The sequence below is a fragment of the Bactrocera dorsalis genome, chromosome 3 (assembly GCF_023373825.1).
Source record: "Bactrocera dorsalis isolate Fly_Bdor chromosome 3, ASM2337382v1, whole genome shotgun sequence".
Classification (NCBI taxonomy): Eukaryota; Metazoa; Arthropoda; class Insecta; order Diptera; family Tephritidae; genus Bactrocera; species Bactrocera dorsalis.
In genome coordinates, this window is record NC_064305.1 from 15,275,331 (window position 1) to 15,299,211 (window position 23,881).

Below are 23,881 nucleotides of genomic sequence, written 5' to 3' on the forward strand. Positions count from 1 at the left end.
CCAATCGATAAGTTTAAAAGCAGTCGTTTGAAAAGAAACCAAGTAAACGCATCTCAACAAATCCTATGGACTATCGTGCCGTTGCTGGATTAAGGATGAGACATCTGTGATCTTAGCATACCGATGAGCTAGCAGGAATCGAAATAACTCATCTAAGCCGAGGTTCTAGGAAATTTTGTCTACCAATTCATAATGCTCCCCGAAACTTTGTTAAAGGGTCGATCTGATCCGATCGAATAGGGATCTCACTCGTACAGCTTAGAGCCGGTGCGTTGTGTTATCTAAAGCTTATATGTAATAAATCATTCATTCTTAATTTTTCAAATGCTATACAATGGAGAAGAAAGAGACTAGATGTTTCCACATCGCTCTACTTCATACGCTTTTTACAACTTCCTTCTGACAAAGGAAGGAATGCCCTACGGCATGAGTGCCTATTGAACAATATTCAGTAAGAACCATTACTATAACAAAAAAATTAACTTTACTTAGAGCTAGTAGTTCAGAAGATCTATTGTGATCTAGACTAAAAGGATCTTACAGTCGCACAGGAGCGGGACGTCGACCAGCGTCTGCTAAGCACACGCGAGATACATTAGTCCAGTGCTGGAACGCACGACACCAAGGAAGATTCGATATTAGCGTAGCAATGGAACCCATTTATTTTATAGTAGGAGTAAAATTCGAAAGCTGGAGTGCGGAGCTTTAATCCGCTAAGCCTAACCTACTCTCAAGTCATATTACTTGAGAAAGACTTGAAGTCTCATCTATCATCCGGACTAACAAAACATACTGGATATGTCTAGGTTCAGTCATAATTACACCTGACGCTTCGATCACAGCTTTCCATTTACCATAGGACTGGCACATGAGCGCTGTCAAATTTTCCACTGAAAAACTACCGCAAGTGAATTTTTTAACTTTTCCCTTCCCGTATTCAGAGTTTTCTATGTACTCTGTACACGTCGGACAGTACGGACTATGGTCGTGATGGAGTCGAAACAGATAGCTTCTAAAGCAACCATGTCCACTCAGTAGTTGTGTTAGGTGGAAGTCAAGGACCTCATGTTGTCTATCTACCCACGAATGGATGTCCGAGATTAGTCTGTGACCGTCTTTTGTTTGGTAACCTCAAGCTCATTGGCTTTGTAGTTGCCAGCGATTCAGTCATGATCATGATGATTAAGTAGCTTGATGTTATCAGTTAGCATGCTTAGCACTGGTATCGTTGCTCTGCTTTCGGAAGTTTTTAACTTTCCTCTTACATTTGAAGAATGAGGGCATTGCAAACATAAGTGCTCAGAGTCTTCTATGCACTCTGTACACGTCGGACAGTACGGACAAAGGTCGTGATGGAGTCGAAACAGATAGCTTCTAAAGCATCCATGTCTACTAAGTATTTGGGTTAGGTGGAAGTCTAGGTCCTCATGTTACCTATCTATCCACGAATGTATGTCCGGGATTAGTCTGTGGATTCACCGTCTTTTGGTTGGGTAACCTCAAGCCCATTGGCTTTGTAGTTGCCGGCGACTACATTATGACCAGACATCTAAACGAGTCTGATGATAAAGTGGCTTGATACTGTTTTTAGTGTCGACAAACACTTCTTGACTAGCTTTGAGTGCACAGTTAACGTGCTGAGCACTAGTATCGACGCTCTGCTGTCGGAGGAACTGCTTACCTTTCCGAAAAAGGGTGCTCTTCGTAGCAGTGTCGCCACCTTGTTAGCAGCCATTTATGCTTGAGAGACACTACAGTGGTTCGGTAGCCTAATTCTAAGAATGACGGAGAGCTGATCCAGCAAGACGAGTTGAGTCGGTTAAGCCATCCGTCTATCTGACTGTACTAATTCATTAGTCTTCTTAGTTTTTGAAATATCGATCTGAAATTTTGCAGACAGCCTTTTGTCTCAGAATCTGGTCATTTGTCGGAACCGTCGATAACGGACTGACCGATCATAATCAAGTTCTTGTATAGACTCATTTGCATTTGTCAAGGGTATTATAGCTTGGCTGCTACCGAAGTTAACTTTTTTTTATCTTTTTGTCTTTAACAAAGCAATTTCTCGCAGAAAAGTCACTCAATTAACCTTTGGCTAAAGGTTATTGAATGCTACAATTTAATTGCTTGTAATGCTTGCACCGAAAGAGGGAGCGAGCGCTAACTGAATTATCGTAGAAAAATCTAAAAACAGGATAAATAAATTTAATAACTTCGAATGTAAAGTATGCATGCAAGAATGGATGGAAGGAAGGAAGGAAGCACTCACTCATAACTAATACGACTGCTTTGCCATTAGAGCGCCAAAGGGAAGTTCGCGATTCTTTCTTCAATAACCCAACTTTCCCCCACGAGCGTATGCAGTCGAGCAAAAATCGCAAAGGAACAAGATAAGCAACAGATAAAAAATACAAAGAGTATACTTAGTGAAGATAAATGAAAATATTCAAAAGGGAAAATTGCGCGTGAGATGTTTAATGACTTGTTTACTGCTGACATTACATTAACCCACGACCGACGACCAAGACGACCGTAGCGGGGCACGCAGCACAAAAAACACGCAATAAAGTTGTAAGTAAGACCAGAAAGATATGCGCGGCGAGATAATGCGCGCCATTGTGGGCGTCATTGCACGCATCCATCACCTTAGACAAGCAATTTCGCCTTGATAGAGGTCCGCTGTTGGCGGCACACTCATGCCACTTTGGCGCCCCTTGCAGCAAGCGACCGTAGCAAGCAATACCCGGCGGTAAAGCATTGTTGCTGCTTTCAGCAATTGTCATTCAAACTGCAAATTACAACAAATTTATAACCGATACCCATATTTTATGCAGTCGCCTTCCTTGTTTCTGCCATGCAGCTTGCCACAACGTCAACGAGCTAACTGTATTTATTGGCCAAAGCACTGGATATTTAGACGGAATTAATTTGTTGACTTTTACTGCTGGGACATGACGAATTGCCACAGCGTTGTTGCAATTTAATTGTGATTTTTCAAATGCGCTATGTGTGGTGAGCGTGTGGAAGCTGTTACGTGTGTCCTTCAGCGCTGGAGACGTAAAGTTAGATATGTCCTTTGGTGTCAAGCTGATGCTGCGTGTGGTAGAAAGCCAAGGCTACGGGTTCTACTGCTTTCAAGGGGATATTTTTATAAGGAGAGCTGGTATCAGTATCAGTAAATATTTTACTAAAAACATTTGCTTGATAGACTCCATAAATCTTCTTATTTTTTATTGGCGTACACACCGCTTATACAGCCGAGTTTACAACAGCGCACCAGTCGTTCTTCCTTTTCACAGTTTGGCGCCAATTAGAGATTCCAGGTGTAGCCAGGTTTTTTTCTACCTGGTCCTTCCAACAAAGTTGAGGTTTCCTTTTTCTACTGCTTCCACCGACGCTTAATTAATTTGCTGAAATATGTCAATTCCGTCGTATCTCTCGTACAGCTCATCTTCCATCGACTGCTCTTACTCTCTCTCGCTGTTGTCATCGTCCATTCCTCTGCACCATATAGCAGGACGAGGATGATGAGTGACTTTTAGAGTTTAGTTATTGTTCCTGGAGAGAGCACTCGATAAATAAAAAATAACCATTCTGGCTCTGAATATGCCGTCATCCGATTTCTATCCGACTTAGAGAAAAAGTTTAAAGGCATCAAAGTAGAATTATTAAGACCAATAGGTATCGCTAGCGAGTCTGCGGTTGAAGCTGCATAAAACGGATCTGCTTATTTTCACTATAAATACAATATTCCTCCGTGGAGTCGCGCTTTTATAAGTGGGATACAACTTTCTCTCAAGAACCGTACCAAATATTTTGGGTGTTTTTGACAGCAAATTGTTTTGGAAGCACAATGTGGAAGAAAGAGTACAAAAATAGAGCAATAATTTCGGCACAATGTGTGGACTTTCTATAATACCTCTCTCATAAACTGGTGCAGTAGTGAGCTGTACAAGCTTAGAGAAATCTGAATACCGGAAACCAATGGAAAGAACTCGCTGCGCTATGCGTAACTGGATTTTTAAAAATCGCTCCAACAGCGACTCTTGAACGAGTGCTAGATCTGAACCCAAAGATTTCTACTCTGAAAACTGCGCGGCATATTCGTTGGGACGACTACTAGCTGCGGGACAATTTATTGGAACATATGGAACCTTTGCGCATAGCTCATGATTTTACTTCAATTAGGAAAGAAGGTTCAGAGTAAATATAGAAATAAATGGCGTAAAGTTAAGTTCGAACGGATGGCTCGAAAATTAAGAACGAATTTGATGAGCGGATATAATGTCCAGTTGGGCATGATGCTGCCTTTAAACTATTGGTAAGGCCGCGGATCTAGCCTCTAATGCATAAGTTCCTAAATTAACATCTGTTCGGACAGCCAAACAGCAATCAAGATTCCAAGTGCTTATTGTTTCGCACATCAGGGCAGCAATGGATAGTAGCGCTAAAAAGAAGAGAACTCACCTCTAATGTGTGTCATGTCACAAAATCATCAATGTCAATAAGATCGCGAACGAAATTACTAAGAGTGGCTGTCAACCGAAAACAATCAACATTGATAAACCCAAGCATTATCTATACAACGATCTGTACAGGAGCATGATAAGGAATATCAAAACACGATGGAAGTATCCAGCGGAGTGCAAAACTGTAAAAGATATATAGTATGTGAAACGGTTGGAAATATACAAAGTTTCTACTGGCACTCGACTGAAAGGATTGTGGGAACTTGACTGGAATACTCACAGGTGACAGTCTGGTGGCGGCTTACATATGGAAAATGAGACTGATATTACGAAAAGACTGAAGGAAATGTCAATAGCAAAGAACTAGTGAAACAAGGGAGCATTTCCTTTGCACTTATCACACTTGGCAAGGCAACGCTTCAAGACGTTTAGAGCATCACGGCATGAGACTCAGAAAGTGGTATCGTTAGTAGTTGAAACCACAGAGTTTTTTGAAATTCGGGTCAAGCGCAGGCGTCCTAAAGGCTTCGGCTGTTATCGCAAAGAACCAAAACTGGTCTATACGTGTCTCATTAGCCTACCAGTTTAACCTAACCGATTGAAGGAGACCTAATGAGGATTTACCTTACATTCTCACGCTTTAATAACAAGCTACGTAGTCAACAAAATTCATAAGCAGCAGTACTGGTTAAGATGTTTCGAAATTTGGTTCAAAAAGCTACGCGATTGTATATACCATATTATATAGAAGAACCAAATCTTTTAAATCAAATCTATTATAGAATTAAATTTTTTTGTTTTTGATGTTTAAATTTTCCACAAAATAAACGTATCATCATGTTACCCCTTTGTTTTGTGGCGCTAGCTAGTTACACCCTGACACAGCCATAAGTCATAATATCTTAGAACTCAGTGGATTTTCTCACGTCGTCGTTTGGAATGTTAATGAATACTTGCTGTGGTGAAATGTCCAACCAATTGTTAGCAAATTAAACGGTACTCTATTTTACGTGCGTTAGCGGTTTCATTTGCATTACTCGCTGTTTTTTGTAGTAATAAAACTATTCCAAACTAACGAGCGAATATACTCATACATGTTACATGAATAATAGGTAAAGAACTTCAAAGGTATAATACCATATACATTGTGACAAAAAAGCGCCCAGAAATTTCATATACTAAAACTGAAAATATTTAATTATTCATCAATTTATTCTGTTGTCTTCAAAGTAATTATAAATATTTAAAAACAATTTTCTTGCTTTTGACTGAAAAATAAATATTAAAGAAATTAAATTTGAACTAAAATAAATAGAATTAAAATCATAGAATAATATAATATTTTAAATAAAAAAAAAAGTTAAATTAAATTTAAAATAAAAACAATGAAAATCAAAAAAAAAGGAAAGTCTGCGATCCTGCCAGGAGTCGAACCTGGAATCTTCTGATCCGTAGTCAGACGCGTTATCCATTGCGCCACAGGACCCACATTGAAAGTCATGACAAAGCTTCTATTTATACTGCAATCAAACGTAAATAAAATAATTAACAACACAAATAAAACTCGTTTATTTTTATAACAACCCCTAAAATTATGCAACACAAGCATGACTTGAAGCTATGAACAGTATTGCCATGTTTTCGAATATTAAGAGAGTCAATTTTATATGTTCAATAGTAAGACGAGAAATATCCAGTCGCAAAACTTTATGGCAAAATAGCTTTAATTGAATAAAGAATATTTGTTTATTGCCAAATACCTTCTTATTCAGAAAATTAGCATCAGGCGAATAGTGAAAAACAATGCTTTATATAATTTTTTTTTTTTTTTGAGAAAATGAGAAGGCGAATCATCCCTCGCTAGGGTTGTGCGCTGAGTTTGGTAACCGCCAATGAAAAGAAGAAAACAGCGTCGGCTGAGAGACCCCTTTTTGATGAAGATCACTGCAAACGTATTAAAGATCACTATTTAAGGGCATGCACCTGGTCCCATAATTGGAAAGGTGCCGCTGCCCAACTGGTTGATGTTCTCGTAAGAGTAAAGGCTAACATCAACGCCGTCCAAGAAGTACGATGGACAGAAGAAGGACTTAGGCGAGTAAGTCTTTGTGACATTTACGACAGGGGCTACATATGTAAATAAAGAAGCGATGCGGGATTCGTGGTGGGAGATTCTGTCGCCGAGTCATGGCATTCACCCCGGTGGAAGAACGTGACAATTCACACAGACAGTCATATTGATCTCTCTTCTTCAAAATTAGCTCTAATTCAATGTAAAATAGTTATAATTGAGTCCAATGCCCGAAATTGATGATATTATTTGGCTTAAGGTGATATTCTAGGCTAGAAAAAAAAATATTTTTCTAAAATTCCTTCAAAAAAATTTTTCAAAATTCAAATAATTTTCGGATATATAGATGTTTTACTGAACCTGAATCCAAACTGATGCGGACGGGACAGTAACTTTTAACTTGTCTTTCTCGAAACTATATTTTTCAAAGTTACAATGTACCGATAAACTTGAAAATTTTAAAGCGCCTACTTTATATACTTGTCAATAAATGGCACCAGTTAAATCCCCAAATTTAATTTTTTATTATTTTTGAATAATACGAAAGATTCAAAAAAGTTCTTTTTTTCAGGCAGTGGGCATTACGTGAAAAATTTATTTATATTCAAACCTTTCTAGACTAATAAAGTTAATTTTGGGTTTCAGATTGCTAAGAGTCTCGGTATAGGTCCGTGCAAAATTTTTCAGACGCCACACTTCATCAGCTGCCAATTTTTTAAATTTAATTTTTTTTTTTTAATTTTATTTATGGTTTTTTCTGTTTTCTTGTTATGCTATGTTATAGTAAAAGTATAATTTGCCTTTTATATAACACTTCAAAATTACCTGAAATTCTTGAACTAGAATACTCTTTTAAATCTTGTATACATGCGACTGGTAACTTAAATTCCTTAAACATCGATGCATATATGTATACATCTTAAGAATCAACTGAGATATAGTAGAATATGCTGTCGTGTTAAATGTGTTAAGTGACAATTCTTCAAATATGCCTCCGTGGCGCAATTGGCTAGCGCGTTCGGCTGTTAACCGAAAGGTTGGTGGTTCGAGCCCACCCGGGGGCGCAATCTTTTTTTTTTTTTTGTTTTATTAAAAAATTTTGTAAATTAGTCTTATGTCGGTATTCTGCGTGAGACGATTGTCTCATGTCTCTAATAGTGACTATAGTAATTTAGTGATTCTGTTAGTCAGGAGTCTCATTTTGGTATTCTGGCAAATAGAGTAAACTACTTTACAGTATACTACTATACCGACATTATTCTTAATTAAAAAAAACAAAAACACAATTATATGAAAAAAAAAGTTGTCAAGCGATCCTGCCAGGAGTCGAACCTGGAATCTTCTGATCCGTAGTCAGACGCGTTATCCATTGCGCCACAGGACCGAATGACTCTGAACTGCGGAGTATATTCCAAAAAAATACAAAAATTTTTAACATTTAAAAAAAAATAATTAAAAATTGATTTATTATTATTATAGATTAAATAAATTTTCCAATGAATTTTAATAGAACAAGTTTAGGCAAAGATAAGGCAAAAGGTAATAGGTTGACAACTGAAAATCTATGTATGTATGTTTAGATACAGAACATGTATGTATGTATTGACTTCATTCATTTATAGAAGAAGAGAAGACCGATAAGTTACAAATTTTTACCCCATACCCCAAAGTACTTCCCAGAAAAGCTAAAAAATCATTCCAACTCGACGTGAGCAACTCCACAATTAGCCGAGGCTTAACCCTAAGCTTGTCGAACCAACGCTTAAAGAAAGTCTGCGATTCGATAATTTTATAATACCTTAACCTTTTGAGAGCAAGTGAGTAGCATTTAAAAGTTAGCGCTGTTTGACAATAGATGGCTCCAGCAGTTAGTGGTGATCGTCATTTCTGTTGACTTTCTTCTTTCAGTCAAAGAAATCAAACTCCAAGAAGTTGTCGGAGGTGCAGCCCCAAGAGAAACAGCATGCCGTGGTTGGTTTCGACGATCCAAAGACGGCGATTGCGATACCGTTCACGTGAAGGATGACCAAAACCCTTTGAAGACGGAGAATTGGAGACTTTGATCCATGAGGATTCGTGTTAAACGCAAGAAGAGTTTACTTCAGCAATAGGAGTCGCCCGCCAAGGCATTTAAAAGCGACTACGTACGAATTATTCAGAAACAAGGCACTTAGGTTCCTTATGACCTCAATACCAGGAGAGGCACAAAAAAGTGATTCAGCTGTATTACAGCGCACGTCATCATGCTGCCAAATCCCTTAAAACCTACCTGGAAACGCTTAAATGGGAAGCCCACCGCATCATTCAATGAAATTATTAGGAGAACACTTCGGTGATCAGGCAATTTCACGTTTTGGGCCGGTTAAGTGGCTACCATATCGTGTGATATCACATCGTTTTTCCTGTGGGGATATACATATAAAGTCTAAAGTCTATGTGGACAATCCCGCTTCGATTCAAGTCTTAGAGTAAAACAGCAAGCATGTCATTCGCCAGTTGAAATGCTCGAGGGAGTCATCGAAAATTGAACTCAACGGATGGACCATCTGCGACGTAGCCGCGGCCAACATTTTAAAGAGATAATCCTCAAAAAATATATGCCAAATAATGGCTTTTCGAATGATAATAAACATTTTGCATTAATTTGAAGATTCTATGTTTTTTCTTTCAAAAAAAAAAAAAAAAGAGGAAACCTAAAAATTTGGGTTTCAATAAAAAAAGAAACAAACATTACAAGTAACTTTGTATCAAAACATTCTCCGTGCGAGGCGGAAAAATGTCGGAGTGGTAGCTTAGCATATTATACCAACTTAATGTTCTACTACAAATGCTCATGTAGTACTCTTGTCAAAATTATTGCGCAGTCCTCGATAGTATAGTGGTCAGTATCCCCGCCTGTCACGCGGGAGACCGGGGTTCAATTCCCCGTCGGGGAGTAAACGGTGCACCTTTGTGGTGCAAATTTATTATTTTTATTTTGCTTAATTCTTTTTAATACTTCTTCCGATTTTTGTAACTTGGAGCATACGTGCCTTATTGCGTAGATGTTCGGTCGGCATACCGTTATATGCCGCTTCATGTTTGAAGCTTAGCGATTTGAGGATTTTGTTGTCGCTTAGTACTTTGGCAATAATCGCGGTCGTATGAGGAGTGAAGGAGCACAGACTGTTGGTATCACGCCTCATATCTTAGGGTTATTGACAGTCGGAATCCCAAGTCCATCGACTGCAAAATAAGTTCAAGTCTATAGGGTGCTTAGAACTTGATTTGCAATATCATGTAATCTAACTGTCCTGTAATTTTGATTTTTGTACATTTTCCAGCAGGTTCTATCTTGTTTTCTTAGCTTTATTATCAATTATGGTCTCCCTATAGAACAATTTCTTTCTCTACCCACTCAAAATGAAAAATTCTTAAAAAAAAAAAAAAATCATCCGAAAATTTGAAAATCATTAAATACATCTATTTATCACAACTATTTAATCATTTATTCAGTAGTGACTTACATTTCAATACCCATTCTTCTTTCAGCAAACCTGAAATATGAGATACATACCTACATAGTATGTGTGTACATACGAACGTTTCTGCGAGTGGCGCGTAGCGAGTGGGAAATTCGTAGATATAATTTCTATAATTTAAGTGGAAAGAGCTCAAATGCTGCTTTTGTCAAAAGTTCCACGCAGTCCTCGATAGTATAGTGGTCAGTATCCCCGCCTGTCACGCGGGAGACCGGGGTTCAATTCCCCGTCGGGGAGATTCTAATTTTTTTAATTTTAATCCAGAGCTAAAATAAACTGAATACTAACTATTCCTGTCTATAGTGATTGTTTTTCTTTTGCGAAAACACGGACTGTTCCAGTATGGTGAAGATTTCCAAGAGCTTGGCATTATGAAATTATCTTTAAAGTGGCTATAGATTATCGAACAAAACGATGCATATTTAACAATATTTAATCGGATCATACTAACTAGACAAAATAACACTTTGAAATTAATGCAAAAATTATGGATTTGTTTTCCCTAGGCTTTAAGCGGTACGTTAGTTTTACGGCTTTCAAAAATCAAATTACTTGTTGTCCTATTTTATTCTATAACATTTCTAGAATATTTTCGAAATGCTCAAGTTGATCCGAGTAATAGTTTTGGAGATATGTATATAGTCAGCCTTTTTCTTGAAACTGTTTTCAAAGTCGAGGGTCAAGATTTCTCGCGAGCTACTCAACCGATCTTTATGAATCTCAATGAAGTTTTGAATATTTTCCTTTCAAAGTTTCACAAAATTTTTGTAAAATATGTATCTTTGGAATAAAAGAAGTTTGAATAAAAGTTTTCACAGACCAATTTTTCTCTCCAGAATTTTTGTTACATTCTAGGCACACAATAGAGTTACCTTATCGAAAAGTGATCAATTATCTATGAAATTCAGAAATATGTTTGCGCTTGAGGGTTTAAAAATCTTTACTCAATTGGTAAAAGAGCACGCCCGCGCAGTGTGCGGTTCAGTCAGCTTCACGACTTAAAACGTGTTTTTCACGAAACTGCATTTTTCAAAACAGATCACGACGATATTCAGACACCATTTTTTAGACCGCAAGGAAAGTTTAAAAAGCATTCGCACCATATAGGGATCGTCCTCTTGCGTAAGTGGTGTAGCCAATAGACTTCTATATTGGATTTTTTTCGTTGCCCCATTAAAGGTAAGGAGTCCATGATAAACCTATTGCTGGTCGTTCGATTTTGTAGCCAGCATCAAACCATCTTTTTCGTTCGCCTTCTATTGGCTCGAATAGGTTAGATTATACTGGCCGACTGTCATACAATACTGGTCCTTAAGTTAACATAAATAGATGAGGATTGTACCGCGACCTTAGGTCTATTGTGTTCTCTCCGAAGTCAGAACGATCCACTTAGCACCAGCATATTGGTAAATTCCAGTATACTACTAGGTGCTAGTGAGACAATGTGGTCCCTATTTGGAAACATGGTTTCAAGGGCCTTTATATTAAAAATCATCTTCGTTGATACAGTCTCTCTTTAAAAATGTGATCTAGAAGAAATTCAATTCCGTTTACTATATTAAGAAAATAAAAGACCGTCTAATTATTTAACCATACGCCACACCACCTAAATATTTGTAACATCAGAAAATATATTTATATTTTTAGCAATTTTATTCTACTTTTATTCTTTTAAGAACGTAAAATATTTAATTAGTGGCTAAATCATAAAACAATGTTCATAATTTTCGCCATCACTGTAAGCGCACATATACTGATTCTATATACTTATGTTTAATGTTTTATTGCGGCTTCGCTTATAAAGAACACTGGGCAAAGAACTGACATCAGCCTCCGTGGCGCAATTGGCTAGCGCGTTCGGCTGTTAACCGAAAGGTTGGTGGTTCGAGCCCACCCGGGGGCGCAATTACCTTTTTTGTTGTAAATTCAAATTTTTGTTGTTAATAAATTTCTCCTTTAGTATATTTGCTTTTGTAAAAGTCAATACAATCAATTTAATCTGTTATTTATGCTGAAGAAACTTCCCAAAGGTATTAATAGATTAAATTAAACTTAAAGTTTCAAAAAAAGGAACAATTATTACAAAATTTTCTAGTTCTGGGATTTCATTATGACCGTAATATTTATTTAGCTCATCATTAATATTTGACAATATTTATTCCTTCAACTAAATATTGAAGACCTTGACATTGCATAAATATCAGCCATAGGCATCATACTTAATATTCCATTAATTTTTTCGGATCAGGAACATATTTGAAGTAAATTTAGTTACAAAAAAGCTGTGCGCCCCCGGGTGGGCTCGAACCACCAACCTTTCGGTTAACAGCCGAACGCGCTAGCCAATTGCGCCACGGAGGCCATGCTGCCATTTCTGTCCAAGTAATAACATCCGGTTTTTTCAATATTCTAAGAGATGCTTAATGAACCCCGTGTTATTGTAAATCTTAGATCTTTATAACTTATAAATAATTCGATACTAGTCAAATATAACAGGTATGAAATTATAAAGTTCTGTAAACCTAACGCAGCATCTTCCTATGCGACCTCTAAGAGCTGCTGCTTTAAGATCCGCTGATTTGAATTTTAAGGCTGACGTCGAAGGAGTGACAGATAACACTGATGTGGTTAACTTTGGTTAGATGGCAGATCTCTCAGCATGGCGGGGGCTAACACTTATACTATCATGTACAGTTCTTTTTGAAGCCAGACAAAAAACTCCTGTAGTTGGTCGGAGCTTTCGGCAAAGCGCGTTGAACCTACCTAAAATCTGCTTAGGTATTTTATTTCTATTTTCGCTTTTTCACTTGGATGTCTAAAAGTGAGGTGTTTTTACCTTGATCTGACGACATGCGAAGTGGAAGTGTTGGAATACTTCTACAAGTACTTCATATTCTTCCAGACAGCTGATGTAATTGACATCCGGTAAGATGTTCCATGTTATTGCATGAATTCCGATCGAGCAATGTTGTGCTACAACTACTGCAACCATTGAAAGTTGGAACTTGGTGAGAGCAAAGAACGCGCTAGATCACTTCCGATTTATACAGATCCCAAAAGACCTTGTGGCTGTGCAACTGCTGGTAGTTAATCAACGTTTGCTGAACTGCTTTGAGTTGCATTCCCCAAGAAGCCAACTAATCTCGGCGACCGGGTACTCCAAGTATTCTGGATTGAAATCAAAGTGTGACCAGGGGCCTGGCCATCTAGTATGCTCAAATAATAGAAACACAATTGTGTCGACTTCGTTAGAGTGTTCGGATTCATTAACTTCTTCGCGTGTTTCACAGCTGTCTAAGTTCAAAAAATTACCGATGTGCCTCCACCATAACTAAAATGTTCTCAGAACGTTAGTCAACAGATCTTGTTCTCATTATCTTACGAATTTGTGATACTGCTCTTTTGTTTATGTATGTATGTATGTATGTACATCTTCATTTCTTTCAACTAGAGAAACCAAAACGTTGTAATCTTTTACTCTTTTACTCTTTCAGTCAATATTCATTTTGTTTTTGTTTTATCACTACTTCCATCTTCGTATCATCAACTTCGGCATTCACCATTCTGCGCATTGTCAATGCTTTTGTTAAACAATCTAACAAGAACTACAGCAACAACAATAACAATGTTTTGTTTTCATTTGCTTATGTAGTTGCTGCTGTCGCCGGTTTTTTGTTTCGCCTGCATCATCACCGTCACCGGTGCCATACATTTGTTGTTGTTGTTGTTGCCGCTGCATCTGTGCGCACTACGAAACAGCTTCCGTTGCCGCCTATTCGTCGTCGTCGTCATTCGTAACAAGGCGGCCAACACACCACACCCCATCCACCTCCACTCACGCCACTCCCCACACTCGTTACACCATAGCTATGTACATACATACCAACATTTTGCTCTTTACCAACTCATCTGTCGTTTCGTGCGCAATGTTTCTTTCTTCGCTGATACATAAGTATGTATGTATGTATGTATTTGTTTTTGCATTTGTACGTTGAGCTTGTCGTCATTGAAAGAGTACAACAATGCAACAACAACAGCAACACATATGACATATGAGCGCCTGAATATACGTTGCAGCCGAAACAACAACAACAACAACAACAACAACAACAACAACAACAATGGGGGGGGGGATAACAACAAGTCTAGTGAAAATAACAACAAAAACAACAACAACAACAAATAAAGCAACAAAAATAATAGTGACAACAACAGCAAGAGTAACAAAAATAGCAAATACAAAAACAGCAACAAAAAATAATAGTGACAACAACAACAGCAGCAACAACTACAAAAACAAGAAAAACAAATACAAAAACAACAGCAAAGATAATAACAGCAGCAACAACAAAATAAATAATAATAACAACAACAACCAATCAACACTAAAACTTACAAGAGCAACAACAACAATCCACACCAACAAAGTGTCTGATGTTCATTCAAGATTTGCACCAACCAAGCCGGCGACTCTTTTCCCCACACCAATATGAACGTGCTCTTACATGTCTGTATGCGTGTTTGTGCATGCATGCATACATATACTTACAAATACAAATGTAAAGTATGCAGGTGTGAGTGCTTGCGCATATTACTCCATTGCATCCATCATCGTTTATTCGCTGCTTTGCTTTAATTCGCATTTTATTTTGTTGTTGTTGTTGCTGCTGCAGCTGTTGTTGTAGTTACTATTGTTTTTGTGGTGTTGAGCATGACATTCGCTTCGGTTTGTTTGTGGTTTCGCATGCATGCAATTCAGTTTCATTTTTCAGTTTTCATTTTTGGCTTTCGGTTCGGTTTGCAGTTTGGCGTTTTCAGTTTCGGTTTCAGTTGCGCCGATGCGTTCAGTCTCTTGCCGACTATGAGAGTGACAACAAGTTTGCGGTGTTTATGCCACTTTTCAATTCAGCGCTCAAATTGACGGTGTCTGTCCGTTAAAAAAAACGTTTAGTGCGTTAGTCAAACTAAAAATTGTGACTTAACAACAAGAACAACAATTGTTGATATTTTTTGTGTGCTGCTGGCTGAAGCGTAACGTGTTGCATTGTGCAAGAAATAAAAGTAGTAAATAAAAATGAAAATTTGTAAAAAATTGAAAACTAAAAATGAAATAATAATGAGGTAAAAATTAAAAAAAAAAAAATTGGTAAAAAATGCAAAAATAATAATTAAATAATTATTAAAGAAAATTTGCAGTATAGAAGAGTAAAATAGAAACGGATATAAAAATGTTTGGAAAATTTAGTGAATATGCACAAAAGTAAAAGCAAAGGCTCGTAATGAAAAGATAAAATGTGAAATAAATGAAAATTGCATATCAAACAACAAAAAAAAAAGAATTTATAAAATCGGTTATTGTAAAAAATGTGTTTGAAATACTTCTATGAAAAAATTTAAATTGATATTTGAAGCCAGAATAAAAATAGTATTAAAAAATATTAATAAAAACACTAAAACTAAAAAAATAAAAAATTTTATTTAATTATTATATCTTAAAATAAATAATAATTAATCATAAGCTTAATAAAAAATAATCTTAATGCTGAATTACTAAAAAAAAAATATTGGCTGGAAGTGTGACCAAAGGCCAGCCAAGAAGTTTACGAAAATTCTAACGGTAATAATAATATTGTAATATTCTATAAGCTGTATGTAAAATAAAATTGAATTTGTGAATTTTTTCCTCAGAAATTTTAAAAATTTCGCCGGTTTAGACAGTCCAATATAATTTTTTTTTAGAATGTTGATATATCTATAGACCAGGTTAGACGATTTTTGAAAATAAACCAGAAATAGTAAGATAGAATCCATTGAAAATAGGAGATAAAATAACAAAAATGAAAAATTAAAAAAAAAATAAAAAATGATTTGAGGTCGTGAAAAGGAAGGAGAGAGCCACAGTTGAAATTTTAAGGATTAAAAACAGTTTATCTTGATTTACTACAAAACTAGAAAGGTTTTCAATAATAGCGCTACAAAAGTAGATGCGATGACATTATGTATGAAACTGGATTTCTTTCGCATGACCACCACGGGCACGCTAGCAGGAGTCAGTCCAGACGCTGAACCCAATTTTCGACGGTTCTCAAGCATAAATCGGCCGATACTGCTGGAATTTCATGTTCAATATTCGTAGTTTATCAATCGTACCTGGCTGGTATAGACCATAAATTTGATGTAGACCAATTGAAAATAGTCTAACGAAGTTGAAGTTAAATCGGGCAATAGTACAAGACGCTGTTTTGATCCCACCAAATGTGTCATGGATATACCATATACATATGTATAAAGCACATATTTCTCAAATACCTGTTATTTACGATTGCAAATTATGGTATTATCGTACTATCAGTCTCGAAATATTTTTCTGTATTATTTATTTTAAATTTCAAAAAATTTCAAAAATATTTTTTTTTGCGAAATGTCTCCTAAATTACTTAGTTTGAAATCCAAATAGATTTATTTTATATTTTCAACCATTTAACTGAAAATTTTGAAATTTAGGTGGCAACACTGCTCAAAAAATTTGCAACTGCGAACATTATTAAACCACTTTTGTTATAGTAATGAATTTATTTTATTATTTCAACCATTTAATTGAAAATTTTTAAATTTAGGTGGCAACACTGTTCAAAAAATGCTCGACTATGAACATTATTAAACCACTTTTGTTGTATGTAGAGTATACTATATAAACTATATTGTTATATTTCAACATACATATATGAAATTGTTTTAATGAACAATTTTTGAGCAGCTGGCAACCCCTTTTAACTAAAATTTTCGATTTTTTTTAAACTTTACTTTGTAATTACTTGAACTCTGTTAATCACACTTGGTTTGTTTATTTAAACGATTTTAATAAAAATTTCTAACCAGCTGGCAACCTTTTAACGGTTCTGCAGGCACCCGACCTTTAGCTCTAAAGCTTAGTAAACAACTTATAGTATCATATGGCTACATATTTTGTAGTAATTCGTTCATTATTTGAATTAAATTGAAATTCACATTTTAAACAGGTGGCAACTCTTTTAAGATTTTATTTTTAAACATTGTAGTTTTCATTTATAACCTTTCTGTAATATTTTAAGCATGTTAACAATTTTTTAAAATTAAAAATCTTGAACAGGTGGCAACGCTTTTAAGATAAAAATTTCGACTTACTTAAAATTGTATTTGAAACATTCTTAAATTTTGTTAATAACAATTTTATTGCTAATTTTTTCGTTTTTAATTAAAATAATCAGGTGGCAACTTCATATCAATTTTGCTTCTATATTCATTAGATCTACTTAATAATGTTTACAAAAAATAATTAAAAATATATGGCGTATAAACCAAAACTTAAGTAAAACAACAGCATATAAATACACTACAGTATGTGCAAAAGTTAAGCATACCACGCAATAATTCGAAATAATGAAATACAAAAAAATGTGCAAAAACAACATTTATACCGGAAGTTCAACATAGACAAAATAATTGCCAGAGTTAGAGGTATGTATAGCTGCAGCTGTCCACATTTCTTTACATATACGTATATGTATGTATGTGTATAGTATACGTACTATATGTATGTGCAGTATGTACATATGTGCATTTATGCCACTAAATGACATAAAAATTAAGAAAGCAAAGCGAAATGCATGAATGTAAAATGCGGGCATTTGAAATTCACAACATTGTAATGACGTTATGTGTCTGTCATTGTGTTTGCATCTGTGTGTGTGTGTGTGTGTGTAGACGAGGGCGCGTCTAGCGAAAATGCACACTGTGGCGTATACGCAACTTAAAACCTTTCGGCAACTACACACAGCACTTGTTTTGTGTGTATGTACATATGTGAGTAATTATGTATATACCTCTGTATTATATATAGCAATATATACTTATATATATTTATACATATATGTACATACAACGCATTGCAAGTATGCCTGCGCCTATTTCGTGTCGCAGACGGCTACATAATTTATTTATTTGACCTCATGAGCGCGCATAAATAACAAATAGCGTGTTGCGTGTATGTGTGTGTATATGGGTTGTCATGAGGTTTTTGCATATGTGCCCTGCTGCCTTGTGGCTCGTTTGTAGACAGCGGCAAGTGTGTGGCGATTTTGTTATGAATAACGCTGGGCAAAGGGAATGCCGAAAATTTTGTACTTTGTGGCAGAATGAGAGCACAGCGAAAGATTATGGAAAAATGCGTAATTTTACTTACAGAGTAGTGTGTAAATGAGTGTGAAATTGCATTTGAGATTTTTTTCTGGAGTTTTATTAAAGTTTAGGGTAGATTAATAGTGGCTTAAAATGAAATGGTGACTTTTTTGATTTTCTGCGAATATTGAAAATTTGTACAAATATTGTCATGATGTATAAGTTTTTGACTTGTTGTATAAGCGGATAAAACGAAGTTTAGATTGCTGTAATATTTTATTTCATTTAGAAATAATCATCTAGAAGAGCTTGAAGAAATTTTTTGAAAATAGGTTGAAAATAGTTTGATGACTTAAAAATAAAAAATATATGTATGTATATATGTATGTGGTAAATTTTGGAAGCTCTTATGAAGAACAATTTTTTAACATTTAATTTTTTTAATTTTTAATTGAAAAAAAACGAAAATTTGCACTTGTTTTAAAATAAAATTTTTTGAATTTTTATCAATATTTGAATTCGAAACCCAGTTTCAGATATTTTGGTTTAAAAAATGAAGGCACATTTAAAACGATTTTAACGAAGATTTAACGAAAATATTTTTGACGTTTTTTTAAACGAAAAATACTTTTTAATGTTTTTTTTTAACGAAAAGTACTTTTTAATGTTTTTTTAACGAAACTTATTTTTTGATGAAATCGTTTTTAAGAAAAAATATTTTTAACAAAATATCAAAATTAACTTATTTCTTCTGAGTAAATTTTGAAAGATTTTTTTAAAAACAATGTTTTAACATTTACATACTTTCGTAAAGTTTGAATTAAAAACAACAAAAAAATTTGGACTTTTCAAATTTTTTGACATTTATAAAACTCTGAATGTGAAAAGCGAGTTGCAGATATTTTGGTTTGAAAATGTAACATTTGAAAAGATTTTTTTTAAACGAAAAATATTTTTTAACGAAAACGACAAAGGGTAACTTGTTCGATTTTTTAAACGAAATATTTTTTAAGGAAAAAATTATTTTAATGAGTTTTGGTTAAAAAAAATATTTTTATGAATTTTGGTTAAGAAAAAAATATTTTTAAAAAAACAAAAGGTTAACGAAATAATATTTTTTAAAGATAATAAAAACTTTTTAAATGAAAAAATTAAATAAAAAATAATCAATGGAATTTTTTGAGGAAATACTTTTAAAGAAAATAAAATTTTAACGAAAAAAATTATTATTTTTTAAACAAAATATTTCTTAGCGAAAAAAATTATAAAAATTGTTGAGCAAAAATATTATTTGAAGAAAAATTGTTTATGAAAAAATTAATAACAATTTTTTAAAGAAAAAATATTAAAACAAATGTTTTAACAAAAAAATATTCTTTAACATAAAATGATTATTTTTTAACGAAAAAATTAAATAAAAAACATTCAATAGAATTTTTTGAGGAAATATATTTAAAGAAAAAGAAATTTAAACGAAAAAAAGTATTTATTTTTTAAGCAAAATATTTTTTGACAAAAAAAATTATAAAAATTTGTTAAGGAAAAAATATTATTTGAAGAAAACAATGTTTATTAAAAAATTCATAACAGTTTTTTAAAGAAAAAATATTAAAAAAAAGATGTTTTTACTAAAAAATATCTGCTAACAAAAAATAAATAAATACTTTTTAAACGAAATATTTTTAACGACAAAATTTAATAAAAAATATTCAATGGAATTTTTTGAGGAAATACTTTTAAAGAAAATAAAATTTTAACGAAAAAAATTATAAAAAATTTGCTGAGCAAAAAATATTATTTGAAGAAAAAAATGTTTATGAAAAAATTAATAACAATTTTTTAAAGAAAAAATATAAAAAAAAAAATTTAACAAAAAATATTCTCTAACGTAAAAATTTAATAAAAAATATTCAATAGAATTTTTTGAGCAAATTTTTTTAAAGAAAATAAAATGTTAACGAAAAAAATTATTACTTTTAAAAAAAAATTATTACTATTAAAAAAAAAAAGTATAAAAATTTGTTGAGGAAAAAATATTATTTGAAGAAAAAATTTTTTATGAATAAATTCATAACAATTTTTTAAAGAAAAAATATTAAAAAAAAAATGTTTTAACTAAAAAATATTTGCTAACAAAAAATAAATAAATAATTTTTGAAACGAAATATTTTTTAAAGAAAAAATTTTATAAAAAATATTCAATATATTTTTTAAGGAAATATTTTTTGACGAAAATTGAAATTTTAACGAAAAATATTCTTAACAAAAATCAAACATTTTTCCTATTTTCAAAAATAGCCTATTTATGGTCCTAGTAGGTAGTTCTAGCATTATTAGCAAAATTTAATTAAAAAATGTTTAACGAAAACAATTTAACAAAAATTTTAACGAAAAAAATTTTACGAAAATTTTAACGAAAATTTTTTTTAACAATATTCCAAAAATATCATATTTTTTTATTTGTCCAGATAACTTCATGAAGTTTGATATAGATTATTATCCAAACCAACGCTACAAACACCACCGAACTTGTTCAGATCGGACAACTTTGTCATATAGCTGACATACATACATACATACATACATACATACATACAAGTATAAAATGAACGATTAAAAAAAAGGTTTTGTATGAAAAACTTTTGTATTTGTCAAGATACCCGCATGAAATTTCACACAAATTATTTTCCATAGCACCGCTATAATCACCAAAAAAATCGTTTAGATCGAGCTGCTTTAGCATATAGCTGTCATACAAACTTACCGATCCCATTTAAGTCCTTCCAAGAAAAACTTCTTCATTTGATAAGATATTTTAATGAAATTCTGCGCAGATTACAACTCAAACCAAAGCTAAAATATCTGAAGAAATTGTGCAGATTCGATAACTATTTCATAACTATTTCATAAAGTTGTCATACAAACTCAATGGTCAAATTGAAGTCCTTGTAGGGTAAACTTTTTTATTTGAATAGATACCATAATGAAACTTGACATAGATTATTACTTCAGACATTGCTATATTTTCCGAATATTTTATTCCTATCGGACCACTATTACATATAGCTGTCATATAAACTGAGCGATCAAAATCGCGAAAAAGACAATTTTATACCCTTTTCTGCTATATAAAAGCGCTTCTGAAGGGTATTAAGGCTTCGTTGCAGTCAAAGTTAACATTTCTTTTTGTCCTCATATACACACATACATTCATATGTATACAAATATAAATTTCTCGAAAATCGCTTTAGCGAAACGCATAAAAAGGCGAAAATTTAAGTTCAAGGAATTTAACAAAATTACATAAATTAGAATTGAAAGCACAGACCGGCAAATTGAAAATAAATTATCAGCAATAAATCAGCGATTCAAGATGATTACAAACATACGAGTATGAAAAAATTAAAGCCAAAGTGCAGAATGTAAGATAAAATGCACGTAAATAACAAAATGAGATAACAAAAGCAAAAAAATAAAAATAAAAATAAAAAACTGGATAAAAAAATAGCCAACTGAAAGGCAAAAAAATTCCACTGCATTAAAAGTGGGCAATTGCATGCGCCTCTAACATGAATGCCGTCGCACGTAAAGAGCGAAAGAAGGCAGTCAACGAAATGTTTGCTAAACACAAAATACGCCAAAGCAAAATTGCTTAGCCAGAGGCTAAAAAGCAACAAACACAACAAGAAAGCAAGGCAAAAAGCGCAAAACTGCCGGAGCATTGATAAATGCAGGGAAGCCAATACATTATAATAAAAATTCCAGCAAAAGTCGAAAATAACAAAAAACAACAACAACAACAACACACAAAACTCAACAAATCTGCAACAACGCCGAAGTTGCCGGCTTAACTGATAGCAGCTAAGCAAGGCAGCAAGCAGGCATGTGCAATAAGCAAGCGTATGTGTGGTTGTATGTATATGATATAGGTGTGTGAGTGTGTGTGAGAGTATATAAACCGCGACAGAAATATTTGCTAAGAGGGGAGCACAAAATTTTATTGAGACAATTTTGTTTTTTTAAATGCTAAATGCAAATTTCATTTCATTCCAAGAAAGAAGAAATATTAACAGGGTGCTACAGTCTGGAGTACAAAATTTCGGGCATTTTTGAATAATTGGTAGAAAAAAAAAACGATAAATTTTTGTTCAACTACTTCTTTAACGTTTATTTATAACGGGTGAACCAAGTAGAGCTACTTTTTTCAAAGGCCTTTTTTGACAGATTTCGCGTGAGTCGAGTTGAGCTGTCATGTTATTTTTGTTTATGTATTGTTTGACAATTCATCATGGAAAGACTTACGCTTGAACAACGTTTATAAATCGTTCAGCTTTATTACAAAAATTCACGTTCGGCCAACGTTCGATTCTTATGGTCAACATAATCGGTCTAGAGAGCGTACTTTTCGCATCACCCGTCATGAGACCCATGACTCATTGTTGGAAAATATTCGACCGAATAGACAACGACCAGCACGCAGTGCAGAAAATATAACTGCCTTAACTGAGAGTGTCAGCAAAGACCGTGGAGAGTCGATGCGACGGCATTCGCACCAACTCCGACTGACGTATGGAACAACTTGGCGCATTCTACGTCGATATCTTAAATTGAAAGCGTACAAAATGCTGTTTGTGCAAGAACCGAAGCCACTCGATCTTCCTAAGTCTTAACGATTCGCTCTGCGGGATCTTGAAAACTGCCAAGAAGATCCGATATTTGCGAACCAAATTTTTTAAAGCCCAATTCTGGCGTAGTGGGTATGTAAGCAATCAAAATTGTCACTTTTCAGTTGAAGAGCAACCTGAAGAGACACAAGAGCTGCTGTTCCATGAAGAAAAAACGACAGTTTGGTGTGATTTGCAGACCATTTTAGTCATCGGTCCATATTTCTTCAAATATGATACCGGTGAGAACGGATCTGTCAATGACGACCGTTATCGCCCTATGTAACCAACTATTTTGTGTCTGAAAATGAAGCTCATAACCTCGGCGACTTTTGGTTTCTACAATACGGCGCCACTTCCCACACATCGCATCTATAAATGGATTTTTTGAGAGAACACTACGGTGAGCGGATAATTTCACATTTTTGATCGATTAAATGGCCACCAAGATCGTGTGATAACATACCGTTAGAATTTTTTCTGTGGGGGTATACATATATAAATTCTAAAGTCTATGCGGACAACCCCGCTTGGATTCAGACCTTTGGAGCAAAACATCACGCGTGGCATTCGCCAGTTACCAGTCAAAATGGTCGAACGTGTCATAGAAAATTGGACTCAACGGGATGCACAGTCTAAGACGTTGCAGGGGTCAACTTTTGAAAGAGATAATCTTTAAAAAATAAATGCCGAAGAATGTTCTTTCGAATGATAAATTAAATATGAAGTTATTTTCTTAAAAAAGTAAGAAACCTCGAAAGGTATCACCCTTTATGTCATATAACAATATTTTTTTTTTTTTTTAATTTTTGTATTTAAATATTATTTCAATAATAAAAAAAAAAATTCTTCTTTTTTGTGCATAAAGGGGTTTTATGCCCCCTCCCCCAACCCTGCCGACGCCACTTTAAACATAAATACTTGTTAGCGCATTTATGCAAGTAGATATAGAACTAAGCCTGTGTATAGATACATACTTTGTACATATGTATATATATA

General features: G+C 34.1%; 1 long non-coding RNA gene and 7 other non-coding genes across 8 annotated transcripts in view; 5 read left to right on the forward strand and 3 right to left on the reverse strand.

The window, feature by feature from the left end:
* Positions 1 to 5,882: 5,882 nt before the first annotated feature.
* On the reverse strand, positions 5,883 to 5,955 carry Trnar-acg (transfer RNA arginine (anticodon ACG)). The gene has a single exon. It is a non-coding gene; the product is annotated as a tRNA-Arg (tRNA).
* A 1,575-nt stretch (positions 5,956 to 7,530) lies between these two features.
* On the forward strand, positions 7,531 to 7,604 carry Trnan-guu (transfer RNA asparagine (anticodon GUU)). The gene has a single exon. It is a non-coding gene; the product is annotated as a tRNA-Asn (tRNA).
* Positions 7,605 to 7,851: 247 nt separating this feature from the next.
* On the reverse strand, positions 7,852 to 7,924 carry Trnar-acg (transfer RNA arginine (anticodon ACG)). Its single transcript has one exon. It is a non-coding gene; the product is annotated as a tRNA-Arg (tRNA).
* Positions 7,925 to 9,404: 1,480 nt separating this feature from the next.
* On the forward strand, positions 9,405 to 9,476 carry Trnad-guc (transfer RNA aspartic acid (anticodon GUC)). The gene has a single exon. It is a non-coding gene; the product is annotated as a tRNA-Asp (tRNA).
* Positions 9,477 to 10,226: 750 nt separating this feature from the next.
* Trnad-guc (transfer RNA aspartic acid (anticodon GUC)) lies at positions 10,227 to 10,298 on the forward strand. Its single transcript has one exon. It is a non-coding gene; the product is annotated as a tRNA-Asp (tRNA).
* A 1,592-nt stretch (positions 10,299 to 11,890) lies between these two features.
* Trnan-guu (transfer RNA asparagine (anticodon GUU)) lies at positions 11,891 to 11,964 on the forward strand. Its single transcript has one exon. It is a non-coding gene; the product is annotated as a tRNA-Asn (tRNA).
* Positions 11,965 to 12,348: 384 nt separating this feature from the next.
* Positions 12,349 to 12,422, reverse strand: Trnan-guu (transfer RNA asparagine (anticodon GUU)). The gene has a single exon. It is a non-coding gene; the product is annotated as a tRNA-Asn (tRNA).
* Positions 12,423 to 14,746: 2,324 nt separating this feature from the next.
* LOC125777897 (uncharacterized) overlaps positions 14,747 to 23,881 on the forward strand; it is a 35,163-nt gene continuing 26,028 nt past the window's right edge. The window contains exons 1-2 of the long non-coding RNA XR_007422452.1: positions 14,747 to 15,678; positions 17,309 to 17,558. This is a non-coding gene — a long non-coding RNA (uncharacterized LOC125777897). The remainder of the gene's footprint in view (positions 15,679 to 17,308; positions 17,559 to 23,881) is intronic.